At 46.6% G+C, this 14,193-nt stretch overlaps 3 non-coding genes across 3 annotated transcripts; all 3 read right to left on the bottom strand.

Annotated features, from left to right (window-relative positions):
- Positions 1-2,989: 2,989 nt before the first annotated feature.
- On the bottom strand, positions 2,990-3,062 carry trnar-ucu (transfer RNA arginine (anticodon UCU)). Its single transcript has one exon. It is a non-coding gene; the product is annotated as a tRNA-Arg (tRNA).
- A 5,350-nt stretch (positions 3,063-8,412) lies between these two features.
- trnar-ccu (transfer RNA arginine (anticodon CCU)) lies at positions 8,413-8,485 on the bottom strand. The gene has a single exon. It is a non-coding gene; the product is annotated as a tRNA-Arg (tRNA).
- A 5,358-nt stretch (positions 8,486-13,843) lies between these two features.
- trnar-ccu (transfer RNA arginine (anticodon CCU)) lies at positions 13,844-13,916 on the bottom strand. Its single transcript has one exon. It is a non-coding gene; the product is annotated as a tRNA-Arg (tRNA).
- Between the last annotated feature and the right edge of the window lie 277 nt (positions 13,917-14,193).

Genomic DNA, 14,193 nt, shown 5'->3' with positions numbered 1-14,193 from the left:
ACCGCCTCAATAAAAGTGGAAGATGCAGCAATTCCCAAGTTTTTTAAGGCAAGACCGGTGCCATACGCAATTCGTCCAGCAGCCGAGGCAGAGCTGGGGAATTTGGAAAAGGCAGGCATATTATCCAAAATAGATTGGAGCAAGTGGGCAACACCCATCGTTCCAGTCATGAAGAAAGCATTGAATAATGATAAATCTGAAGAACAGAGAAAAATTCGCATCTGTGGAGACTTCAAGGTGACTGTAAACCCGGTCCTTCACACAGTACAGTATCCTCTTCTGAGGAGAGAAGATATTTTCACCTCACTATCCGGAGGGAAACGTTTCACCAAAATTGACTTGGCACAGGCATATCTACAGATGGAGGTTGAAGAGGCCTCTAAAAAATATCTCACGATAAATACACACAAAGGTCCATACCAGTACAATCGACTGGTTTTCGGTGTAGCATCCGCTCCAGCTATCTGGCAAAGAGCTATGGAGCAAGTCCTCCAAGGGATTCCGGGTACTCAATGCTACCTAGACGACATCCTTGTAACAGGAGAAAACGACAACGAGCACCTTGCCAATTTGGAGCAGGTGCTCACTAGGCTGAGAGAACGGGGCCTACGAGCAAATCACCCCAAGTGCGAATTTTTCCAAAATCAAATATCATATTGTGGCCACATAATTAATAAGGAAGGGTTGCATAAGTCACCTGAAAAAATTGAAGCGGTCATAAAAGCCCCAGCACCTGAAAATGTTTCACAATTAAGGTCGTTCCTGGGATTAATAAATTACTATCATAACTTTTTACCGAACTTATCAACTCTTCTACACCCTCTTAATGAACTGCTACAAACAGGAGTGACTTGGAAATGGAACGAAGACTGTAAACGTGCCTTCCATAAATGCAAAGGCTTAATCACATCCGAAGAAGTTTTGGCTCATTACAACCCATCACTGCCAATCAGACTGGCGTGCGATGCATCCCCTTACGGCATAGGAGCAGTATTATCGCATAAATTCCCTGATGGCTCAGAACGGCCGAGAGCTTTTGCGTCATGCTCATTAAACTCAGCTGAGCGTAACTATGCCCAAATCGACAGGGAGGCACTCAGCCTGATATGGGGAGTGAAGAAATTCAACCATTACTTACACGGACAAAAATTTACCTTGTTGACTGATCATCAACCCCTCATCTCCATATTCAACCCTAAAAAGGGTGTTCCCATTATGACAGCGCAAAGGCTACAGAGGTGGTCCCTTTATCTAGGGGCACACCAATACAACATAGAATACAAAGGATCAAAACAGCATGGGAATGCTGACGGTTTATCGCGCCTACCGTTGCCAACGGTAGAAGAGGCACCTACAGTAGACCCAGTGGAGATGTTCCACTCTACCATTGTGGAATGTCTACCAGTAACAAATTCTGCCATTGAAAGGGAGACGGGAAATGACCCGACTCTCTCACGGGTCTACGATTTAACAGTGAAGGGATGGCCGGCACATGGCGAACCACTGTTGCCAGCATTCTCGCAAAGAAGAGAACAGCTGTCAGTGTGCCGAGGAACCTTGATGTGTGGATCCAGAGTGGTGATTCCACCCAAACTCCAGGATAAAGTGCTAAAGGAGCTTCACGAGGGGCATCTGGGTGGAGTGAAAATGAAGAACCTAGCCAGGGCGTTTGTATGGTGGCCAGGTATCGATGGAGACATCGAAGAAATGACCAAGAGCTGCCTAGGATGCCAGAAGGTCCAAAACGCTCCACCACAAGCCCCTTTACATCCATGGGAGTGGCCCTCATCTCCCTGGCAAAGGGTACACATCGACTTTGCTGGTCCATTTATGGACTCAATGTTCTTAATCGCGGTTGATGCACACTCCAAGTGGCCAGAGGTAATAAAGATGTCCTCCACCACCACGGAAAAAACCATCACAGTATTAAGGACCATATTTGCCAGGAATGGGCTGCCGGAACAGATCTGTTCTGATAATGGACCGCAATTTGTGTCCGAAGAATTCAGGAAATTCTGAAAAAACAATGGGGTTAAGCACTACACGTCCGCCCCATACCATCCCACCACCAATGGATTGGCTGAAAGGTTTGTCCAGACCTTCAAGAAGGCCATAAAGGCCATGGGTAATGAAGACATAAAACTTCAACACAAGGTGGATAACTTCTTATTCGCATACAGGAATGCAACACATATGGTTACCAACCAAACTCCCGCCATGATGTTCTTCAATAGAAACCTAAGATGCCGGCTGGATTTGGTCAAGCCCAACATCAGAAGGGACGTGGAGAACCGGCAGTTTCAAGGCATGAATGAAAGGCCAACTAGAACCTTCCAGATAGGTCAACAAGTTTTAGCCCGGGACTACCGTACCGAGAAATGGCAGCCTGGAACTATCTGCACATGACTAGGACCACTGATGTACACCGTGGACATTGGAGAAAGCATAATAAGGCGCCATGCTGACCAAATCATAGACTCATCCGAAAAGGGACAACCTACACCACAACTCTATACGTCTAACGATGAAGTAGAGATACCCATATCTACCTCCGATCCGGTGATACTGGAACCCGATGAACCCGACACTGGCATTCAAGCCGAATCAGCCTTGCCAAAAGAACCTACTACACCACCAGAAACGACTACACCACCGAGGCGTTATCCGGACCGAGTCACGAAGCCTCCTGAGAGACTGACTTATATTTGATTAACTGCAGCAATGTGTAGATTATTTTTCTTATAACATGTAATTAATAATTACTTAAAATATGATGTACTGGTTAACTAAAAGGGGAGGAATTGTAGTGTATGTGCCTTTAAGAGCCCCAGGTGTGCTGTAATGCCGGCTCGGGCTATATAAGCCTGTATGTCCGTTGGAACCACCCCCCCGCCAGACTTTGCTTAGTAAACACCGATAAACCAACTCCTATCTTCAGTGTCTCCATCAACACACGGACACTACAATAGTACCAATCTTAAAAATACATCACCCCAGATGGGACTCGAACCCACAATCCCTGACTTAGAAGGCCAGTGCCTTATCCATTAGGCCACTGGGGTTGCACATAAAGCAATGAAAATCATGAGACTTAAGAGTCAGTTTGTGAACGCCAAATTATTATTTACAGGGCAAATTATTCTCACCGCAGACAGAAAATCTTTGATTAGGATTTAAAATGCACATTGTTGGGTGGCTAATGAATCGATTCACCACATTCTTCCCATGTGGCCCGAATACTATGGTAGGTAATCAATCAAACCCAAACTGCACAGCCAGAGTAAAGTTTGTACAGGACACAATTTCAAACTTTGCAAATGACACAAAACTTGGAAGTGCAGTGAACAGTGAGGAGGATAGTGATAGACTTCAAGAGGACATAGACAGGCTGGTGGAATGGGCGGACATGTGACAAATGAAATGTAACGCAGAAAACTGATACATTTTGGTAGAAGGAATGAAGAGAGGAAATATAAACTAAAGGGTACAATCCTAAAGGGGTGCATGAACAGACAAAACTACGGGTGTATGTTCACAAATCATTGAAGGTGGCAGGGCAGGTTGAGAAAGCAGTTAAAAAATCTTACGGGATCCTGGGCTTCATGAATAGAGTTGTACAGTCATAGAGTCATAACGGCACAGAGGGAGGCCATTAAGCCCATCCAGTCCGTGCCGGCTCTCTTTAGAGCAATCCAGTCAGTCCCATTCCCCCGCTTTATTCCCATAGCCCTGCAAGTTTATTTCCCTCAAGTGCCTATCCAGCCTCCCCTTGAAAACATTGAGTGTCTCCACTTCCACCACTTCCATCGGCAGCGAGTTCCAGGTCATCACCATTCACTGTGTAAAAAGGTTTTTCTCACACCCCCCCTGTATCTCTTGCCCAATTCCTTAAGTCTGTGTCCCCTAGTCCTTGTACCATCAAGTAGTGGGAAGAGCCTTTCCCCGTCTAGCCTATCCAAACCCGTCATAATCTTGTACACCTCTATCAAATCACCCCTCAACCTCCTTTACTCTAACGAAAACAAATCCAGCTTCTCCAACCTGTCCTTATAGCTAAGATCCCCCATCCACGGAACCATTCTGGTAAATCTCCTCTGCACCTTCTCAAGGGCCTTCACATCCTTCCTAAATTGTGGTGACCAGAACTGGATGCAATACTCCCGTTGTGGTCCAACCAGCGCTTTATAAAGGTTCAGCATAACTTCTCTACTTTTGTACTCAAAACCTAAAACCTCTATTTATGAAGCCCAAGATCCCATATGCTTTGTTAACCACTCTCTCAATATGTCCTGCCACCGAGGTATAGAGTAGAAAATCGTGGAAATTATGATGAACCTGTATAAAACACTGATTCGACCCCAACTGGAGTATTGTGTCCAATTCTGGGCACCGCACTTTAGGAAGGATGTGAAGGTCTTAGAGAGGGTGCAGAAAAGATTTACGAGAATGATTCCAGGGATGAGGGACTTTAGTTATGTCGATAGACTGGAGAAGCTGGGGTTGTTTTCCATAGAGCAGAGGATTGAGAGAAGATTTGATAGAGGTGTTCAAAATCATGAGGGGTCTGGACAGTGTAGATAGAGAGAAACTGTTCCCATTGGTGGAAGGGTCGAGAACCAGAGGACACAGATTTAAGATGATTGGCGGAACAGTCAAAGGCGACGTGTGGAATAACTTGTTCACTCAGGCTGGTGGAGGCAGATTCAATCACGGCTTTCAAAGGGGAATTGGATAAGTACCTGCAGGAAAAACATTTGCAGGGCTACGGGAAAGGGGCAGGGACAGTGGGACTAGCTGAAGTGGTATTGCAGAGAGCCGGCACGGGCTCGACGGGCTGAATGGCCTCCTTCAGTGCTGTAACCATTCTATGATAACCTTTTGGTCACCTGTCCTAGTATCTCCTTATGTGGCTCGGTGTCAAATTCTGTCTGATAATCGCTCCTGTGAGCCCCTTGGGGCGTTTTACTACTTAACAGACGCTATATAAATGCAAGTTGTTGCTGTAGATGGCTCTGGCACGGCACGTGAGCAGCGGCAGATATGATGGGTGAAAATAGCTTCCCTCTATGCTTAACTTTCCAGGATTAGGGAAATGTGAGGAATTTCATAGCGGTCAATTGTCCTCAGGTGGGGTGCTGTTTGTATTCTGCCCCAGTGGCCTAATGGATAAGGCACTGACCTCCGAAGCCAGGGATTGTGTGTTTGAGTCTCATCTGAGGTGATGTGTTTTTAATGATTGACACTATGGCGGATTAGATGGGGCAAGTGGTGGAAAGTACAGCCAGGCGGGGAGGCTGCATTAATCGTAACTTGTGAGCCAAGTTTCCGTCAAGGCCGTGGTGTCAATGCAATCATCCGCAATAAGCTCAAGGGTGGTAAGGGCCTTGTGGACAAGTGGATCAACATTTCGAGGAAGTGGGAGCAGGAATTTGGGAGGGCCGAGTGACCAAGAGGTTTGCTGGAGGTATTTCTGTGGAAATTTCCAGGGCTGACTGATGTAAACAAAGAGGTGGATGGTCAGTGGGCCCAGGTAACTTTAAACTTGTAGCTTGGGCTAGAATGCAACCACACAGGATCATACCTATCAGCCAAGGTCCCAGACTCCTCCATCACCATCCCTGGGTATGTCCCGTCCCACAAGCAGGACAGACCCACCAGAGGTGGTGGCCCAGTGGTACACAGACAGGAGGGAGTGGCCCTGGGAGTCCTCAACGCTGACTCCTGTCCCCATGAACTCTCATGCCATCAGGTGGACTTCAATGTCCATCACCATAAGAACATAAGAAGTAGGAGCAGGAGTCGACCATACAGCCCTTCGAGCCTGCTCCGCCATTCAATAAGATCATGACTGATCTTCGACCTCAACTCCACTTTCCCGCCCGACCCCATATCCCTTGTTCCCCCTAGAGTCCAAATATCTATCTATCCCAGCCTTGAATATAGTCCACGACTCAGCATCCTTCGGGGCAGAGAATTCCAAACATTCACAACCCTCTGAGTGAAGAAATTCCTCCTCATCTCAGTCTTAAATGGTCGACCCCTTATCCTGGGATTGTGACCCCTGGTTCTAGACACTCAACCCAGGGGAAACAACCTCTCAGCATCTACCCTGTCAATCCCACTCAAAATCTTATATGTTTCAGTGAGATCACCTCTCATTCTTCTAAAATCCAGAGAGTATCGGCTCATTCTACACAATCTCTCATCATAGGACAGCCCTCTCATCCCAGGAATCAATCTAGTGAACCTTCGTTGCACCGCCTCTAAGGCAAGTATATCCTTCCTTAGATAAGGAGACCAGAACTGTGCGCAGTACTCCAGGTGTGGTCTCACCAAAGCCCTGTACAATTGTAGTAAGACTTCCTTACTCTTGTGTTCCAACACCCTTGCAATAAAGGCCAACATGCCATTTGCCTTCCTAATTGCTTGCTGTACCTGCATGCTAACTCTCTGTGTTTCCTGTACGAGGACACCTAAATCTCTCTGAACACCAACATTTAATAGTTTCTCACCATTTAAAAAATATTCTGTTTTTCTATTCTTCCTAACAAAGTGAATAACCTCACCTTTCCTCACATTATTCTCTATCTCCCACCTTATTGCCCACTCACTTAATCTGTCTAGATCCCTTTGCAGGCTCCTTGTGTCCTCCGCACAGCTTACTTTTCCACCCAGCTTTGTATCGTCAGCAAATCTGGATACATTGTCCTCGGTCCCTTCATCTAAGTCATTAATATAGATTGTGAATAGCTGAGGCCCAAGCATCCCACTAGTTACAGCCTGCCAACCGGAAAATGACCCGTTTATCCCTACCCGCTGTTTTCTGTCTGTTAGCCACTCCTCTATCCATGCTAATATATTACCCCAACCCCAGGATACCTTATCTTGCGTAGTGTTGTGGTTGTTGGAGGTCAATCACCTCAGCCCCAGGACATCGCTGCAGGAGTTCCTCAGGGCAGCAGCTCACCACCACCTTCTCAAGGGCAATTAGGGATGGGTAATAAATGCTGGCCTTGCCAACGACGCCCACATCCCAGGAAGAAATCAAAATAAAACATTTTACGTTGCACCTGATTGAATGCCTTTTGGAAATGCAAATATACGACATCCACTGGTTCCCATTTATCTACCCTGCTAGTTACATCCTCAAAATACTCCAATAAATTTGTTAAACACAATTTCCCTTTCACAAAAACCTAATCATATGATTTTCTGAGTGCATTGTTACCACTTCCTCAATAATGGATTCCAACATTTTCCCGATGACTGATGTCAGGCTAACTGGCCCGTCTTCTCTCTCCCTCCTTCTTGTGGATGATTGCATTGACCTTACGGCCTTGTTGGAATCTTGGCTACAGGTGATTATACAATCCTCCTTAATGCAGCCTCCCCGCCTGGCAGCACCTTCCACCACTTGCCCCGCCTCAACTGCCGTTGTGTCAATCATTAAAAACACATCACCCCAGATGAGACTCGAACCCACAATCCCTGGCTTAGGAGACCAGTGCCTTACCTATTGGGCCACTGGGGCTGAATACAGAAGATAACCCGCCTGAGGGCAATTGACCGCTCCGAAATGTGACATCTGCCTCAGTTTCAGAGTCTTCGAAAGTTCAGCAGAGATGGGAGCTATTTTCACCCATCATATCTGTCACTGCTCGCGCCATACCAGAGCCACCTACAACAACAACTTGCATTTATATAGCGTCGTTAACATAGCAAAATATTCCAAGGCGCTTCACAGGAGCGATTATCAAACAAAATTTGACACCGAGCCACATAAGGAGATATTAGGACAGGAGTCCTGAACCTTGGTCAAAGAGGTAGGTTTTAAGGAACATTGAAAGGAGGAGAGAGAGGCAGCGATGTTTAGGGAGATACCGTGCCCACTGTCCATTCCCCGACCCTCCCCGCTCTTTGTTTTCAGCAGTGAGCCCTGGAACTTTGCTCAAATTTGATTCCCAATTCCTGGCCTTTCTCTGCCATCAATACTAAACTGCTCCACTGGAACAACTCAGCTGCTGTGACTCTGATCTTCTATTCAGTTGCTTAAGTTTGAAGGTAACTTTGTCCAGTTTGCAGCCCATCCCCCATCGTCTGCTGTGTCTGTGACTGTCCCACTGGTTTATTTTGCTGCTGTCCGGGTCCTGACCAGAAATTCACTCTCCTGGGCCGACGTCCATTTCTGGATCTTATGGTGGCCTCCAACTTCACCACTGCTTTCTGCCACACAACACTTCTCCACATTAACACCTCCAGCGTACCTCTCGGTTACTCTGCCCTCCCAAATCTCTTCAGAATATTTATCAACTTGCGAACACTGCCCTGACCATCGACGAGTTTATTCTGGATGGTTGCATTGACATTCTGGGCCTTGACGGCTATGCCATAGTGCCAATCTTAAAAACATATCACCCCAGATGGGACTCGAACCCACAATCCCTGGCTTAGGAGGCCAGTGCCTTATCCATTAGGCCACTGGGGCTGTATACAAAGTACTGAAAATCATGAAACTTAAGGGTCAGTTTGTGACTGCCAAATCATTATTTACAGGGCAAATTATTCTCACCGCAGACAGAAAATCTTTGATTAGGATTTAAAATGCACATTGTTGGGTGGCTAATGAATCGATTCACCCCATTCTCCCCATGTGGCCCGAATACGACGGTAGGTAATCAATCAAACCCAAACTGCACAGCCAGAGTAAAGTTTGTACAGGACACAATTTCAAACTTGGCAGATGACACAAAACTTGGAAGTGCAGTGAACAGTGAGAAGGATAGTGATAGACTTCAAGAGGACATGGACAGGCTGGTGGAATGGGTGGACACGTGACAAATGAAAGTTAACGCAGAAAACTGATACATTTTGCTAGAAGGAATGAAGAGAGGAAATATAAACTAAAGGGTACAATTCTAAAGTGGGTGCATGAACAGACAGAACTAGGGGTGTATGTACACAACTCATTGAAGGTGGCAGGGCAGGTTGAGAAAGCAGTTAAAAAAGCTTACGGGATCCTGGGCTTCATGAATAGAGTTGTAGAGTCATCGAGTCATAACGGCACAGAGGGAGGCCATTCAGCCCATCCAGTCCGTGCCAGCTCTCTTTAGAGCAATCCAGTCAGTCCCATTCCCCCGCTTTATTCCCATAGCCCTGCAAGTTTATTTCCCTCAAGTGCCTATCCAGTCTCCCCTTGAAAACATTGAGTGTCTCCACTTCCACCACTTCCGTCGGCAGCGAGTTCCAGGTCATCACCATTCACTGTGTAAAAAGGTTTTTCTCACATCCCCCCTGTATCTCTTGCCCAATGCCTTAAATCTGTGTCCCCTGGTCCTTGTGCCATCAACTAGTGGGAAGAGCCTTTCCCCGTCTAGCCTATCCAAACCCGTCATAATCTTGTACACCTCTATCAAATCACCCCTCAACCTCCTTTACTCTAACGAAAACAAATCCAGCTTCTCCAACCTGTCCTTATAGCTAAGATCCCCCATCCACGGAACCATTCTGGTAAATCTCCTCTGCACCTTCTCAAGGGCCTTCACATCCTTCCTAAATTGTGGTGACCAGAACTGGATGCAATACTCCCGTTGTGGTCCAACCAGCGCTTTATAAAGGTTCAGCATAACTTCTCTACTTTTGTACTCAAAACCTAAAACCTCTATTTATGAAGCCCAAGATCCCATATGCTTTGTTAACCACTCTCTCAATATGTCCTGCCACCGAGGTATAGAGTAGAAAATCGTGGAAATTATGATGAACCTGTATAAAACACTGATTCGACCCCAACTGGAGTATTGTGTCCAATTCTGGGCACCGCACTTTAGGAAGGATGTGAAGGTCTTAGAGAGGGTGCAGAAAAGATTTACGAGAATGATTCCAGGGATGAGGGACTTTAGTTATGTCGATAGACTGGAGAAGCTGGGGTTGTTTTCCATAGAGCAGAGAAGATTGAGAGAAGATTTGATAGAGGTGTTCAAAATCATGAGGGGTCTGGACAGTGTAGATAGAGAGAAACTGTTCCCATTGGTGGAAGGGTCGAGAACCAGAGGACACAGATTTAAGATGATTGGCGGAACAGTCAAAGGCGACGTGTGGAATAACTTGTTCACTCAGGCTGGTGGAGGCAGATTCAATCACGGCTTTCAAAGGGGAATTGGATAAGTACCTGCAGGAAAAACATTTGCAGGGCTACGGGAAAGGGGCAGGGACAGTGGGACTAGCTGAAGTGGTATTGCAGAGAGCCGGCACGGGCTCGACGGGCCGAATGGCCTCCTTCAGTGCTGTAACCATTCTATGATAACCTTTTGGTCACCTGTCCTAGTATCTCCTTATGTGGCTCGGTGTCAAATTCTGTCTGATAATCGCTCCTGTGAGCCCCTTGGGGCGTTTTACTACTTAACAGACGCTATATAAATGCAAGTTGTTGCTGTAGATGGCTTTGGCACGGCACGTGAGCAGCGGCAGATATGATGGGTGAAAATAGCTTCCCTCTATGCTTAACTTTCCAGGATTAGGGAAATGTGAGGAATTTCATAGCGGTCAATTGTCCTCAGGTGGGGTGCTGTTTGTATTCTGCCCCAGTGGCCTAATGGATAAGGCACTGACCTCCGAAGCCAGGGATTGTGTGTTTGAGTCTCATCTGAGGTGATGTGTTTTTAATGATTGACACTATGGCGGATTAGATGGGGCAAGTGGTGGAAAGTACAGCCAGGCGGGGAGGCTGCATTAATCGTAACTTGTGAGCCAAGTTTCCGTCAAGGCCGTGGTGTCAATGCAATCATCCGCAATAAGCTCAAGGGTGGTAAGGGCCTTGTGGACAAGTGGATCAACATTTCGAGGAAGTGGGAGCAGGAATTTGGGAGGGCCGAGTGACCAAGAGGTTTGCTGGAGGTATTTCTGTGGAAATTTCCAGGGCTGACTGATGTAAACAAAGAGGTGGATGGTCAGTGGGCCCAGGTAACTTTAAACTTGTAGCTTGGGCTAGAATGCAACCACACAGGATCATACCTATCAGCCAAGGTCCCAGACTCCTCCATCACCATCCCTGGGTATGTCCCGTCCCACAAGCAGGACAGACCCACCAGAGGTGGTGGCCCAGTGGTACACAGACAGGAGGGAGTGGCCCTGGGAGTCCTCAACGCTGACTCCTGTCCCCATGAACTCTCATGCCATCAGGTGGACTTCAATGTCCATCACCATAAGAACATAAGAAGTAGGAGCAGGAGTCGACCATACAGCCCTTCGAGCCTGCTCCGCCATTCAATAAGATCATGACTGATCTTCGACCTCAACTCCACTTTCCCGCCCGACCCCATATCCCTTGTTCCCCCTAGAGTCCAAATATCTATCTATCCCAGCCTTGAATATAGTCCACGACTCAGCATCCTTCGGGGCAGAGAATTCCAAACATTCACAACCCTCTGAGTGAAGAAATTCCTCCTCATCTCAGTCTTAAATGGTCGACCCCTTATCCTGGGATTGTGACCCCTGGTTCTAGACACTCAACCCAGGGGAAACAACCTCTCAGCATCTACCCTGTCAATCCCACTCAAAATCTTATATGTTTCAGTGAGATCACCTCTCATTCTTCTAAAATCCAGAGAGTATCGGCTCATTCTACACAATCTCTCATCATAGGACAGCCCTCTCATCCCAGGAATCAATCTAGTGAACCTTCGTTGCACCGCCTCTAAGGCAAGTATATCCTTCCTTAGATAAGGAGACCAGAACTGTGCGCAGTACTCCAGGTGTGGTCTCACCAAAGCCCTGTACAATTGTAGTAAGACTTCCTTACTCTTGTGTTCCAACACCCTTGCAATAAAGGCCAACATGCCATTTGCCTTCCTAATTGCTTGCTGTACCTGCATGCTAACTCTCTGTGTTTCCTGTACGAGGACACCTAAATCTCTCTGAACACCAACATTTAATAGTTTCTCACCATTTAAAAAATATTCTGTTTTTCTATTCTTCCTAACAAAGTGAATAACCTCACCTTTCCTCACATTATTCTCTATCTCCCACCTTATTGCCCACTCACTTAATCTGTCTAGATCCCTTTGCAGGCTCCTTGTGTCCTCCTCACAGCTTACTTTTCCACCCAGCTTTGTATCGTCAGCAAATCTGGATACATTGTCCTCGGTCCCTTCATCTAAGTCATTAATATAGATTGTGAATAGCTGAGGCCCAAGCATCCCACTAGTTACAGCCTGCCAACCGGAAAATGACCCGTTTATCCCTACCCGCTGTTTTCTGTCTGTTAGCCACTCCTCTATCCATGCTAATATATTACCCCAACCCCAGGATACCTTATCTTGCGTAGTGTTGTGGTTGTTGGAGGTCAATCACCTCAGCCCCAGGACATCGCTGCAGGAGTTCCTCAGGGCAGCAGCTCACCACCACCTTCTCAAGGGCAATTAGGGATGGGTAATAAATGCTGGCCTTGCCAACGACGCCCACATCCCAGGAAGAAATCAAAATAAAACATTTTACGTTGCACCTGATTGAATGCCTTTTGGAAATGCAAATATACGACATCCACTGGTTCCCATTTATCTACCCTGCTAGTTACATCCTCAAAATACTCCAATAAATTTGTTAAACACAATTTCCCTTTCACAAAAACCTAATCATATGATTTTCTGAGTGCATTGTTACCACTTCCTCAATAATGGATTCCAACATTTTCCCGATGACTGATGTCAGGCTAACTGGCCCGTCTTCTCTCTCCCTCCTTCTTGTGGATGATTGCATTGACCTTACGGCCTTGTTGGAATCTTGGCTACAGGTGATTATACAATCCTCCTTAATGCAGCCTCCCCGCCTGGCAGCACCTTCCACCACTTGCCCCGCCTCAACTGCCGTTGTGTCAATCATTAAAAACACATCACCCCAGATGAGACTCGAACCCACAATCCCTGGCTTAGGAGACCAGTGCCTTACCTATTGGGCCACTGGGGCTGAATACAGAAGATAACCCGCCTGAGGGCAATTGACCGCTCCGAAATGTGACATCTGCCTCAGTTTCAGAGTCTTCGAAAGTTCAGCAGAGATGGGAGCTATTTTCACCCATCATATCTGTCACTGCTCGCGCCATACCAGAGCCAACTACAACAACAACTTGCATTTATATAGCATCGTTAACATAGTAAAATATTCCAAGGCGCTTCACAGGAGCGATTATCAAACAAAATTTGACACCGAGCCACATAAGGAGATATTAGGACAGGAGTCCTGAACCTTGGTCAAAGAGGTAGGTTTTAAGGAACATTTAAAGGAGGAGAGAGAGGCAGCGAGGCGGAGATGTTTAGGGAGATACCGTGCCCACTGTCCATTCCCCGACCCTGCCCGCTCTTTGTTTTCAGCAGTGAGCCCTGGAACTTTGCTCAAATTTGATTCCCAATTCCTAGCCTTCTCTGCCCTCAATACTAAACTGCTCCACTGGACAACTCAGCTGCTGTGACTCTGATCTTCTATTCAGTTGCTTAAGTTTGAAGGTAACTTTGTCCAGTTTGCAGCCCATCCCCCATCGCTGCTGTGTCTGTGACTGTCCCACTGGTTTATTTTGCTGCTGTCCGGGTCCTGACCAGAAATTCACTCTCCTGGGCCGACATCCATTTCTGGATCTTATGGTGGCCTCCAACTTCACCACTGCTTCCTGCCACACAACACTTCTCCACATTAACACCTCCAGCGTACCTCTCGGTTACTCTGCCCTCCCAAATCTCTTCAGAATATTTATCAACTTGCGAACACTGCCCTGACCATCGACGAGTTTATTCTGGATGGTTGCATTGACATTCTGGGCCTTGACGGCTATACCATAGTGCCAATCTTAAAAACATATCACCCCAGATGGGACTCGAACCCACAATCCCTGGCTTAGGAGGCCAGTGCCTTATCCATTAGGCCACTGGGGCTGTATACAAAGTAATGAAAATCATGAAACTTAAGGGTCAGTTTGTGACTGCCAAATTATTATTTACAGGGCAAATTATTCTCACCGCAGACAGAAAATCTTTGATTAGGATTTAAAATGCACATTGTTGGGTGGCTAATGAATCGATTCACCCCATTCTCCCCATGTGGCCCGAATACGACGGTAGGTAATCAATCAAACCCAAACTGCACAGCCAGAGTAAAGTTTGTACAGGACACAATTTCAAACTTGGCAGATGACACAAAACTTGGAAGTGC

This window comes from Somniosus microcephalus, chromosome 28, assembly GCF_052327205.1.
Source record: "Somniosus microcephalus isolate GS21.2 chromosome 28, FLI_Smic_1.0, whole genome shotgun sequence".
In the NCBI taxonomy this organism is placed as follows: Eukaryota; Metazoa; Chordata; class Chondrichthyes; order Squaliformes; family Somniosidae; genus Somniosus; species Somniosus microcephalus.
Note: the sequence above shows the minus strand (reverse complement) of the source record. Positions and strands in the feature narration are given on the sequence as shown.